The 13,451-nt window shown below is 41.6% G+C and overlaps 1 protein-coding gene across 1 annotated transcript in view; it reads right to left on the reverse strand.

Annotated features, from left to right (window-relative positions):
* The window catches only part of CERS3 (ceramide synthase 3), an 88,927-nt gene that overhangs the window by 17,990 nt on the left and 57,486 nt on the right, over positions 1 to 13,451 (reverse strand). The window lies entirely within an intron of this gene.

Here is a 13,451-nt window from a genome sequence, read left to right on the forward strand (position 1 = left end):
TTATTTTTAAAATAACACTACTAGATAACCTAACATTATGTATGTGTGTGGCTCACATTATATTTTAATTGGACAGCATTGACCTAGAGAGAAAAATCAGGAAAAAAGAAGGAATCACCAAACAGTTGTACTTGTTTGAAAAATAAAACAGGACATCTCAGGAAGCATATTAAGTATTGTTATTTAGAAAATAAAATACTGTGACTTCTGCTTTTGGCTATTATGGAAAAATAGGGAATAGATTATTCTATCATGTTAAACAGAAAACTGGATAAAATATATGAAACAATAATTTTTAGACACTGTTCAATAAGCTGCTTGGGACTGTGATTCCTAAGAAAAGGAAAATGAAGAAGGGAAGCCCTTCAACTGCCCCAGTTACTGCCTGCAGGAAGCTTCTAAGCTGAAGCACAGCAAAGACCCCAAACAGAGCCCAGTGGTGCCAGTGAGTTGAGGAAATAGAGAGTTACCCAAAGCCAAGGAAGCTAGAATTTATGAGGCAGAATGCTGGTAAAAAAGGAGTTACACAGAGAGTGAGCTCCAGAGATCTGCAGTGGGGCCCCCTTCAATCTTTGGCTGAGTACTGATCTGTGCATGTATATGAGGAAACTACTGGAGGCCAGGCCAAGAACTACCAGAAAGGAGTTGGCAAAACAACCCCTGGAACCCATATTGGCTTGGCCATTTGTTGTCTTCTCACCAGCCAGAGTGGAAAGAACTCTTAGTACATGGGCAGCAAAGAGAATACTATGAAGAACTCCACTTAATAGCCAATAGAGTAAAGGCTATTCTACTCTCATTTTCAGAAAGCTTAAAAGCAGGCTTTGAAAGGATCAAACTTATTACAAGTAACTTAACATCATACAAAACCAAAATACACTAGTTTTACTACATAAAAAAAAAGCACTATTTGAAAGAATACAACAATATCCAGCATCTAACATAGTAAATTCAAAATGTCTGGCATCCAATCAAAAATTACCAGGTTTGCAAAGTAGCTGGAAAATGTCACATAACTCAGAGAAAACTCAGTTAATAGAAACAGACCCAGAACTATCAGAGATGACAGAATTAGCAAACAAAGATGCTAACATAATTATTATAAGTATGCTCCAGGGACTTCCCTGGTGGTGCTGTGGTTAAGAATCCACCTTCCAATGCAGGGGACACAGGTTCGATCTCTGGTCCAGAAAGATCCCGCATGCTGCAGAGCAACTAAGCCTGTGAGCCACAACTACTGAGCCTGCACTCTAGAGCCTGCGAGCTACAACTACTGAGCCCGCGTGCCACAACTACTGAAGCCCACGCACCTAGAGTCCGTGCTCCACAACAGGAGAGGTCACCGCAATGAAAACCCATGCACCAAAACAAAGAGTAGCCCCCACTCACCACAGCTGGAGAAGGCCGGTGCACAGTGGCAAAGACCCAACGCAGCCATAAATAAATAAATAAATAAGCCCCATATATTCAAGGAGGTAGAGAAAAACATGAATATAATGAAAGAAATGGAAGATATAAAAAAGACCAAATGTAATTTATAGAGATGAAAGATACAATATCTGAAATTTTAAAACACACTAGATAGGCTTAACTGTGGATTAGACACAGTAAAAGAAAAGATAAAAAAATTGAAGATGTAGCAATAGAAAATATTCAAAATGAAACTGATCAGAAATAAAAAGACTGAAAATGAATAGAACATCAATGATTTGTGGGCCAGTAAAGTGGTAATTGAAGTCCTAGAAGAAGACAGAAAAGAAAAGACAGAAGAAATTTTGAAAATTTTGTTGAAATCTGAATTTGATGAAAATTATAAACCCCACAGATTCAAGAAGCTCAACAAACCCCAAGTATAAAAGCACACCAAGACATGTCATAATCACTGAAAATTAGTATTAAAGAGAAAATCAAAAGCAGCCAGAAGACACATTATTTAGAGTAACAAAAATAATAAGACAGCAACTTCTCACCAGAAAGTAAGCCAGAAGACAATGCAGCAGCATATCCAAAGTAGTGAAAGAAAAGGGAAAAAAGAAAAAGAAAAGGAAAAATTAAAGACTTTTTCAGACAAACAAAAGCTGAGATAATTAATCACAAGCAAACCTGCACTACAAGAAATGAGTGTCTTCGTGGGGAAAAAAGAACAGAAAAAGGATGATACCAGATGGATACTTACATTTACACAAAGGAATGAAGAGAGTCAGAAATGATATACATGTAGGGAAATATAAAAGACATTAAAAAATTTTTAATTTTTAAAATAATTAATTGTTTAAAGCAAAAAAGCAATATAATATGGAATTTATAATATATAATTAATATTTAATTATTATTTAATTAATTTTAATTAATTAATTTTAATTAATTTAATATTTAATTAATATTTAATTAATATTTATATAAACATATATATATAAATATATATGTACATAAACATATATATTTATATAAACATTATATATTATTATATATAATTAAATGTATGACAACAATAGCACAAAGGACAGGAGTGAGTAAGTAAATAAGTAGGGCAATGAAAGCCTTTGAAACTTCTATAAACAATACTGTTTCTGTGCTTGAGGAAGAAAACATGATTTACTTTACAGAAAGGGGAACAGGATATATGTGCAGATAGGTGGTGATTCCCAATCATGGAGATTTTTACCTGGGAACATCTGGCAACATCTGGAGACATTTTTGGTTGTCATAACTGTAGGTGTGAGCGCTACTAGCATCTGCTGAGTAGAGGCCAGGGATGCTGCTAAACATCCTACAGTGCACAGGACACCCCCTACAACAAATAATTATCTGGCCCAGGATGTCTCTAGTGCCACTCACTGCTGAGAAGCCCTGAGCCAGAGACAGACCTGCTGATTTCAAGGATGCCTCTGGAACACATATCTCTCATAGGGAAGAGAGGCAGTCAGCACTGCCGGGACCTGTGTGAAGACTGGGAGCCAGGAGGGCCGCCTTCTCCACTGGTGATGAGAGCAAGCAGATGAGGCACCAAATCTGCCACCTCCAGCACCTGCTTCCCAACAGCTTTCTGAAACCTCTTGGAAAGGCCTGGCCTGACCCCAAACCCCTTCACAGGGCAGTGACCACCTACTCACCCTTTCCCACTCCAGAAACCTGCAAGTGGCAGGTTTTCTCACCAAGCACCTCAGCAAAGTGTTTCAATGCCTCAGTGGGTGGGCTAGTGTTCAGTAACCTATTTTCCGCAGCTCAAAAAGGATATACAGCATGAGAGAGATGAGTGTCTTGGGAGTGAGGGGGGAACAGGAAAATACAACTGGGATTGAGACTGACTCGGAAACCATGGAATGTTTAGTTCCATGATTATGACACTACCACATACTTCTCCACACCTCACAGTTTAGAGAGTAATTTCATTTACATCATAGCATTTTATCCTTGCCACAACCCTGTAAGGAAGGTAAGGCAGTTATCAACTCAAATTACAGAACAGAGGGTGGAGACTTAAATCAAGATGGCAGAGTAGGAGGATGCAAAACTTGCCTCCCCCCATGAACACATTGAAAATATACCTACATGTGGAAAAAGTCTCACTGAAAACTAACTGAAAACTGGCAGAAAGACTCCTGTACAACCAAGGCTGTAAGAAAGTTACATGCGAAATCGGGCAGGAAGGAAAAAGAAGCAATTGGGTCGGTACCTGTGCCCCTGGGAAGGGACTCAGAGAAAAGGGAGATGACATGGGTGGAGATCCTCCCTGGGGAGTGAGCAGTTTGAGCCACATATTGCCTGCCTCAGCTCTGGGGTCCGACAAAGGGAAGATGAGACCCCTTGGCTAGTTGGAGGGCTGGTGGTACTAACAGAAGGGCTGAGGGAAGCCTGGACTCCGCTCATGAGGAGTGTGGGAATGCTTGCTTGCTCCCAAAGCAGGGCAGAAAGGGCGGATTGAGACCACATGGCTGGCTGACTGGTTTCCCGTGACCACCTCAGTGCGCACCCCAGCCTGAGCTGACCCAACACCCCAGCACTGTTTGCCTTGCATTGTAACTCCACATGGGAACATAGGCAGCCACAACCAAGGAAAAAGCTCAGCTGTGAGATGCTGTGGCAGCTCAAACCCTAAGCGGCATCTGAGCAGGGAGCAGGCAGCCATTCCTGGCGATTGCAGAGACAGTGCATCAGAGGCAGATTACATCTCTGATGGCAGCCAGACTGCCACAGCCCCTGCCCTGCCCCTCGCTGAATACCCACACCAGCCCCTCTTGCTCCAGCACTGCTCCCCCCTGGGGCTGAGTATGCCAGTGCTGGGAGGGGTGTAGAGCACACACTTAAAAAGAGCTGTGCCAGCTTCACCTGACCCTCTGGGTTTCTGCTCCAGCAACTTGGGACATGACCCCACCCCCAGTAGGGGGGTGACATCCACTGAGCAGAGGGGAAGCCCTACCTCACACCTGGCTTTGGTCCTAGCCCTTCCTTCTCCAGGCCCACCTCCTACCAAGGTGATAGCTGCCAGTACACCCTGAGGAAAGACATGAATTGTGTTCATGCCAGATCCAACTCTCCCACCAAAGCCACTGGGCACATGCAGACAATATAGGGATGCTCCCACATAAGGACATCCCTTCAAAACTGCAGTAGGTAACTATTTCACCTAATTTCATAGAGAGAGGAAGATAAGCAAAATAAGACAGAGGAATTTGTCTCAATTGAAAGAGCAAGAGAAAACCCCTGAAAAAAACAACACTAATGAAACAGAAATAAACAATTTACTAGATAAAGAATTCAAAGCATTAGTAATACGAATGCTAACTGAATCAGGGAAAAGAACAGATGAACACAGTGAAAATTTTAACAAGGAACTAGAAAGTATAAAAAATAACCAGTCAGGGCTTCCCTGGTGGTGCAGTGGTTAAGAATCCGCCTGCCAATGCAGGGGACATGGGTTCGAGCCCTGGTCCAGGAAGATCCCACATGCTGCAGAGCAACTAAGCCTGTGCACCACAACTACTGAGCCTGCGCTCTAGAGCCCACGAGCCACAACTACTGAGCCTGCGTGCTGCAACTATTGAAGCCCGCATGCCTAGAGCCTGTGCTCCGCAACAAGAGAAGCCACCGCAATGAGAAGCCCACACACCACAACAAAGAGTAGCCCCTGCTCGCCGCAACTAGAGAAAGCCCGCACACAGCAATGAAGACCCAGTGCAGCCAAAAATAAATAAATAAAAATAAATAAATAAATTTATAAAAAAAATAAATAAATAACCAGTCAGAACTGAAGAATACAATAACTGAAGTAAAAAACACACTAAAAGGAATGAACAGCAGACTAGATACAGAAGAACACATAAGTTATCTAGAAAATAGAAAAATGGAAATCACACAATCAGAACAGCAAAAAGAAAAAAATTATTTTTCTTAGTGGAAATAGTTTAAGGGATCTCTGGGTTATCATCAAGTACCCCAGAAGGAGAAGAGAGAGAAAAGGGGGTTGAAAATGTATTTAATGAAATTATGGCTGAAAACTTCCCAAACCTGAAGAAGGAAACAGATATCCAGGTACAAGAGGCACAGAAGATGAACCAAATAAGATGAACCCAAACAGACCCACACCAAGACATATCACAATTACAATGGCAAAAGTTAGAGATAAAGCGAGAATTCTAAAGGCAACAAGAAAAAAACAAAGAGTCATATACAAGGGAACCCCCATAAGGCTATCAGCTGATTTTTCTGCAGTGACTTAGCAGGCCAGAAGGGAGTGGCATGATATATTTAAAGTGCTGAAAGGGAAACCTTGCAAACTAGTGTACTCTACCCAGCAAGATTATCATTTAGAATCCTAGTACGATGTTTGTGGGATTGTAAATTGGTGCAGCCACTATGGAAAACAGTATGGAGGTTCCTCAAAAACACTGAAAATACAACTACCATATAACCCAGCAATCCCACAGCAATTCCCATCATACATCAGAAGAAAACGAACACACTAATTTGAAAAGATACATATATCCCAATGTTCATAGCAGCATTATTTACAACAGCCAAGACATGGAAGCAACCTAAGTAAGTGCTCATCAACAGAAGAATGGATAAAGAAGATGTGGTATATATATACAATGGAATATTACTCAGCCATTAAAAAAGAATGAAATTCTGCCATTTGCAACAACATGAATGGACCTAAAGAGTATTATGCTTAGTGAAATAAGTCAGACAAAGACAAACACTCTATGTTATTTACATGTGGAATCTAAAAGATAAAACAAACGAATGTATATAACAAAACAGAAATGGACTCACAGATACAGAGATCAAACTAGTGGTTACCAGTGGGGAGAAGGGAGGGGAGAGGGGCAGATAGGGGTATGGGATCAAGAGACACAAACTACTATGTAGAAAATAAATAAGCAATGAGGATATATTGCACAGCATGGGGAAATATAGCCATAAATGGAATATAATCTGTAAACATATTGAATCATTATGTTGTACACTTGAAACTAATATAATATTGTAAATCAACTATACTTCAATTAAAAAACAAAGAAAGAAAGAAAACAGAGGGTGAAAAAATAAATAACTTCTCCAAGGCCTCACATCTCAGTGTTTGGGAAGCCATACCCTTTGATCCTTAGTCTGCCTCCCTACAGAGGGTAAATGCAATCCTCTTTGTGGGGGCTGGCGTTAGGTCCAGGGTAGGGCAGGCAGAGATCGGAGGCCATGTGGACACCATGATGCACAGCCCAGAAACCCCTTCAGGACCACAGCTCTAATTTCCCAGCTATGGGAGCTCCCAGCTGTGTCCTTCTCTGGTCTTATCCTTGGCTGAAGGGAGCTCCCTTGACCAGAGTTATGCCCCTTTCCACAGGGCAGCCCACGTCCAGTAACAGGCTAATGCTGGGGTACAGAGGTCTGGCCCCTTTGCTTCAACTGGGATATCTCTGAAGGGCCACTCAGCTCTAGAGTGCTCTATAGGGTTGGCTGAGGCCTTTGTAGCAATTGCATCACAGTTTAATTTCTCCCTCTGCCCAGTCCAGCTCCTTTCCCTCCCTCACAGGTGTGGAATCCCAGAGTACCCCTAAAAGCCTTCTGTGTATACACATGCGCACACACACAAATACTCACAACTGATATGCGGAAGAAACAATGGCTACAGAAAGTAGACAAAGTTTGATTAGGTCTCTTCTACGCATTCACTGAGTTTTACCCTCCCCTCATTATTCATTTTCTGGACAGCCAAGACCTTGGGGCCTCAAGGAGGCTGGACTTTCTCTACACTCTTCACCATCTCACACCCAGAGAAGTGGGTAAATTGATTGTTAGGGGTGCAGGGAGGTTGACTGGCTTCTATCAAATCATGATGTAAGTAGCCACCCGGTGTAGCTACTGGGTGGGACCAGTACTGACTTTAGACTGTGTCCCCATTGTGGCCAGGCCTCAGCGCAGTGCTCCAGCGACTGGGTCAGAGGTTCCAACCCAGCCAACGAGTAAGAACTGCCAATCCCATTCCCTTAGAAGATCTGACCACAGTCTCCAGGTTCACACCAAAAACATTACAGAAGTATACCTACAGGCCCGAGCTGCTTCGAGCAACATTGAGGAAATGACAGGTCTCAGGGCAGGCCTGCAGAACGTGCTTCAGAGCCACAGGAAGAGGGCACGTGCCCAGTGCTGCTCGCTTTAAGATTTCCTGAGTCTGCCGCGTGTGGCAAGGAGACACCATTTGCAGAAAACAGCCCCACTGAGAGTCAGAGTTCCACAGATGGCATGCTTGTTATTCCCCAAAACAGAACTCAGATAAAGCCATCTGCATCATAAATCATTCAAGCGCTAAAGCCCACATGATAAATCAAAATGAAAACGTTTTAAAAAGGAACTAATTTTATCCATATCTACAAACAGAATGAGTTTTCAGGAATAGGGTTCCTTTTGTGTTACATAAAGCTCCCTTCTGAGACTTATGTAGTGGGGGTTGGGACCTCGCCCCACACAGGGAGGGGTACAGCCACAGAAAACTGGGAGGTAAACAGGGACAGTGTTGGCCAGGGCACACTCTGCCCCCACACCTGCTCTTACCAATCTCTCTGCCCCAAGAGGCCATTAATAAAACTTTCACATACTGGTGTGAATGCGTAGATTTATTAACAAGCCATGAATTGTGCTTGTCCCCTTGTCTAGGCTGATACAGAAACAGAAACTCAAGTTCCATATACAACATCTGTGTGTGTATGTGTGTTTACATGCATGTGTTTGTGTGTCTGTTTTTCTACTAATAAAATGAAGAATATCCATTCCTTTCAGGAATATATAAAAACCCATTGCATTTTGTGAAATTATTTTTAAAACCGTGGGTACAAGAGATGTCAGAGCTTCTTTTATCTCTTCACTTTTCACCCATAGCTCACCCTCCTTTTCAGCTTCAGCAAAATACCATCAGGGGAGCATCAGGTCAACATTTGGGACAGAGGAAAGAAAGGCAGGATTTAAGTACCCATTGCTATCTTCAAAAATGCTTCATGGGACAGCTCTCACCTGAACAAGTCCCTTCCTTTTATAACAGCTTCAGTTAACCTCTTGTCCATCAGACGACCTGTGTAGTCCAGTACCTCCAAGAACAGTATCTTGAAAACCATTGTTAGAAAACACATAAGACAAAAAAGTTAAGAGCACACACAAAGGGAGCCAATATGTGATAAAGTATGGAAAATCACTGTATAATTACATAATTCATGGGCAATTGCAGGGAAGGGAGGTCCGCCATTTTTTTTTAACTTATTTATTTGTTTATTTTTGGCTGTGTGGAGTCTTCGTTGTTGCGCGCGGGCTTTCTCTAGTTGCGGCAAGCTGGAGCTACTCTTCATTGTGGTGCGCGGGCTTCTCATCGCGGTGGCTTCTCTTGTTGCAGAGCATGGGCTCTAGAGTGCAGGCTCAGTAGTTGTGGCGCATGGGCTTAGTTGCTCCGCGGTATGTGGGATCTTCCCGGACCAGGGCTCGAACCCGTATCCCCTGCATTGGCAGGCAGATTCTTAACCACTGTGCCACCAGGGAAGCCCCAGGTCCGCCATTTTTAAACAGACACCCAGCATCTGAAATCTCCTAGAGGGACCAGGCCCCACTCAGCTGCCGGCACCCAGCTGCTTTCCATGCCTCCAAAGGAAGAGAGGGTGGATTGAAGAAAACTGAAATAAAATCTTGTTTTATGACCATGCCAGTGTAAGAAAATGCCTGCATAATGTTATCCTGGTGTGGAAAAGAGGTATTCACTGAGAAGGTTGCTGGGGGTTCCAGTCCTGATTTGCACGGCCTTACCAAGTCCCTTTCTCCCTCTGAGCCTCCATTTTTCCCTTTTAGCAGGTGACCCCCTCCTTCCAGTTCTGGGCCGCTTCTATCTCCATTGTGAGTGTGAGGTTGGGTCTTCTCCCAAGCAACCACCTTGGTGCCCTGGCTGTACCTGTGGGTCTATTTCGGAGGCCTCCCAGTTGAAGGCAAAGCAACAGGAACTCTGTTGGGGGCATGGAGCTGGGAAGAGGCCAGTTTACTTGTAGGGCTTGGCTCTTACTCATGATACATTTTTTTCCCCTTTCTTTATTATCTTAGAACCATTCAGATGGTTGCCTAGTCTACTTTGACTTCTTTAAACAACTCTACACTTCAGGTTTATTTATTTATTTATTTATTTATTTATTTATTTTTTAACATCTTTATTGGAGTATAATTGCTTTACAATAGTGTGTTAGTTTCTGCTTTATAACAAAGTGAATCAGTTATACATATACATATGTTCCCATATCTCTTCCCTCTTGCATCTCCCTCCCTCCCACCCTCCCTATCCCACCCCTCTAGGTGGTCACAAAGCACAGAGCTGATCTCCCTGTGCTATGCGGTTGCTTCCCACTAGCTATCTATTTTACGTTTGGTAGTGTATATATGTCCATGCCACTCTCTCACTTTGTCACAGCTTACCCTTCCCCCTCCCCATATCTTCAAAAAAAAAAAATAGGTTTATGACTGATTTAAGCCAGAAAATCCCCTAATGGGAATATCCTTAATGAGATTTTCTAAAGAGAACCCTCTATGAAGAGCTGGAATTAATTGATTATTTGTAAGGTAACCAAGCAAAGTTTATGATAAGATCATGAAGTTTGTGGGAACGGAGCGTAAGCCACACTAAACACACACACACACAGATGCACACTATTCCTGGGGAGGCAGAGAGCACAGAATTAGCCTCAGGAATCCCCACTCCTGTGTGACCTCGGGTAAGGCACGTCCCTTCCTCACTCAGCTCTCTCTTCCTCCATACAAGAGAGACTACCATCTACATGAACATGAGTGGTAAGCCGCAGTAGCAAGGCCGTGAGGAGGGTCCTGGTGTCCTGGTAGACATTTAGTGGTCTCTTCTAGCTCTAAAATCCTATGGGATTCTCTATTTTGTGGCTGGGCTGAATATGTAGTATAGAATATTCAAATTTGAAATTCTTTGAGCCCAGAAACTTTGCAAAGTTATTTTTGTTATCAAATTTTACAAATTCCACTGTTGTTTCTTGAATAGATTGTTAATCTAGTTAATCTATATAAATATCCAGAAATATGGAAATATAAACCAATAGCATTTTTCTAACACTCTCAGTAGTCAGCCTTTGTGGTATTTTTATAATGTCTTGTTCAGCAAATGGCAGTTTTTACATCCACTACTGCCTACTAACAAAAGAGACTTGAAGTCTTCTTGGAAGTTACAGATTTTGTATTTCTTCCCTAATACGCTGATATCTGAGAGAATGTGTCAAAAAGTACCATCTAGAATGTGAGTCATGAAAGTCAACTGGCAGAAGACAGCTTAGGAAACTGTCATTAGAGCCACTGGTGGAAAGTCTGACCCCTGACATCAGCTGCAGCCTTATTTAAGCAAATGGAAGAGAGAGCTTGAGTGAGAGCAAACTGTCAGACCACTTGGAATTCACAAGGTCTCTGCCCAAGGAACCCATGTATATTGTAACAGTGACAGTGATGATGGCAGCTAATGTTTATCATGTGCGCACTGGATGCCAGATGCTGTTCTAAGGGCTTTCTCCTGTAAGGGAGGCACTAATATCATCAGCCCCATGTTACAGGTGAGGAAACTGAGGCAATAAATAGAAATAATATGCCCAAGATCACACAGCCATAAATGGGAGAGCTAAGATTTGAATCTACACAGAGCCTGTAGTCTTAGCTATTACCCTAAATGTTTCACTAGGAAGTAAAAATTATTAAAAATAAAAAATTACTTAAAAAATAATTACAAAACTGTTTTTATGCTTTTAAAAAGCTCAAAAATAACTTGAAGGATCTGTCTGTGTTTTAATCTACTATCTTGATTACTCAATTTGTTTCTGTACTCACTATTTTTCACTCCATACAAGTATTTTAAATTAATTTTCTGGTTATTAATTTTCTTCCCTGAATAATTAGAAAAGGTGAAGTATTACAAGTTAAGAGACTCAGGCTTTGCCATGCAATTACTGTGTGAATTTGGTTGAGGCCTCAGTTTCCTCATGTTTATTAGAGGGTTCCTTTCTTTAACTGAAACAGTTCAGCATGTGTAAATGTCATTCTGTGAACTTAAGGGACACTGCCTGTCGAGAGCAGATCGCTGGGGCCAGTGGCCAAGGTGCTGGCTTCTCCAGCCTGGCTGTAAGGGCTGCAGGCTACAGCTCCACCTCCACGTCTTGGCGATGAACCAGTCTAAGATGTCACAGAAACATGCTTGAGCTGGCCAGCACTCAGTATGATATTTAGAAAGAAGAAAATAAAAGCTTAAGGATGATCAAGTTCTCTTAAGTAATATTAAACAAAAGCATGCTATGCTTCTTCTAAGTTCCTCTGAAAGCACTTCTCATGTTTGTGAAGAGAATGACAAGTTGAATATGTCAGCCCGTCATACTTCCGGATGTGATGTGTGGGCTGGTAGTTCATCACAAAATCATCCACTTTATAGGAACCAGTTAAGTTTCAGAGCCAACTCTTGTTCTCAAACAGCAAGATGACTGCTAACTATGGTGTGTATATGTTAGTGGCCTGAAATTACAGTGATATTGTTATTTTAAGGTAGCAAATGGTAGAAGGTCCTCACTCATCATATGCATGCAACAATATTATTGTTTAGGGAAAATAAGATGTGAATACTTCAAAAAATCCCTGTTTTTAAGAATAATCACTTTTGTCTTTTCAGTCTACCATGCAAATTCAGAGACCATAAACAGATTAATAAATTATTTTGTAACTTGCCATCCAAATTATTTATTCATTTACATATTCAAAATTACTTATTAGGGCCCTGCCAGACATAAAGAACTTGAAAAGACAAATTCTCAATCGCTGTTATAGGATTAAAAAAAAATTTTTTTTGGAGGCCTACAAACCTCTGCAATTCCATTTTTTAAATATCAAGAATTAGTCACCTTGGTAACAATTGTGGTGTGTATGAAATGCTAAATATTTATTAAATAGAATTGAAAACTGACTTGTTAGTTGTTCCTCTAAAAATTTCAACTCCTGCCTCTGTCCCTCTCCTCCCCTTTGCAATGCAACTATGCCTTCAAACAGCATTCTTTAAAAGTCGGCTTTATGGCTTTGGAGGAAGAAGCTGATTTCACAGCCAGATTTGCCACTGCTGTGGAAAACAGAGTGCATATGCAAGCCAGCTGAAGTCATGCGGACTGCAAGGATTAGGGCCGCGGGGGCCTCCACTGCTGCTGTCAAATTGCAATTGGAAACAGCTTTTCCAAAGTACAGCATGAGAAATCAGGAATTCCTGTCCACAGCTCCCCAACCCACTGGGTTTTTATCAGGCTTGGTACAACCCATTAGAGATCAGAAATATGAAAATCATGATGAAACCAAGCAAGAGTATTTTCTGGTTTCCAAGTTTTGTTCTGCCTGGATCCCTTCCAAGCCTGTAATTACTGTCACTCACCAGTTAATAAGGGAACAATTTCTGCCTAGGGACGGGAGCTCCAGGAAGGCTGGACCCAAAGGTCGGGCAGGCTCAGTTCAGTGACCTGCCTTCTGTCCAACCCCTGGATGTGCAAATTGTCTAACTGCTCAAATTCTTAAGTTTATCTCAGTTACTTCAACTATATCTGTCACTTAGGGATAAAATAACTTTTGCAGAGATCATAGAAAAACTATTTAGAACATTAATAAACTAGAACCATTCAATGAAATTTTTTTTTTTTTTGGCACTCCAGCTTTAAAGGAAAGAATCTACTCTCAGGAAAACAAGCTCAAGTCAGTAATGTAGTTTAAAAAAGTAAAAAAACTTTCAGGATTTGGCTTGAGATTAATGCAGATGTAGCCCAATTTCCTATACCTCTGTCTAGATTTAGAAGATCTAGAGGTCAATTATGGCCACATCCACTTCATTTGTCAGCTCTTCAATGATCTTTGAAACAGTTGCAAAGGAGGAAAACGAATTAATCAGAGAGTTGATCAAA

The sequence above is a fragment of the Eubalaena glacialis genome, chromosome 2, assembly GCF_028564815.1.
Source record: "Eubalaena glacialis isolate mEubGla1 chromosome 2, mEubGla1.1.hap2.+ XY, whole genome shotgun sequence".
NCBI classification, from domain to species: Eukaryota; Metazoa; Chordata; class Mammalia; order Artiodactyla; family Balaenidae; genus Eubalaena; species Eubalaena glacialis.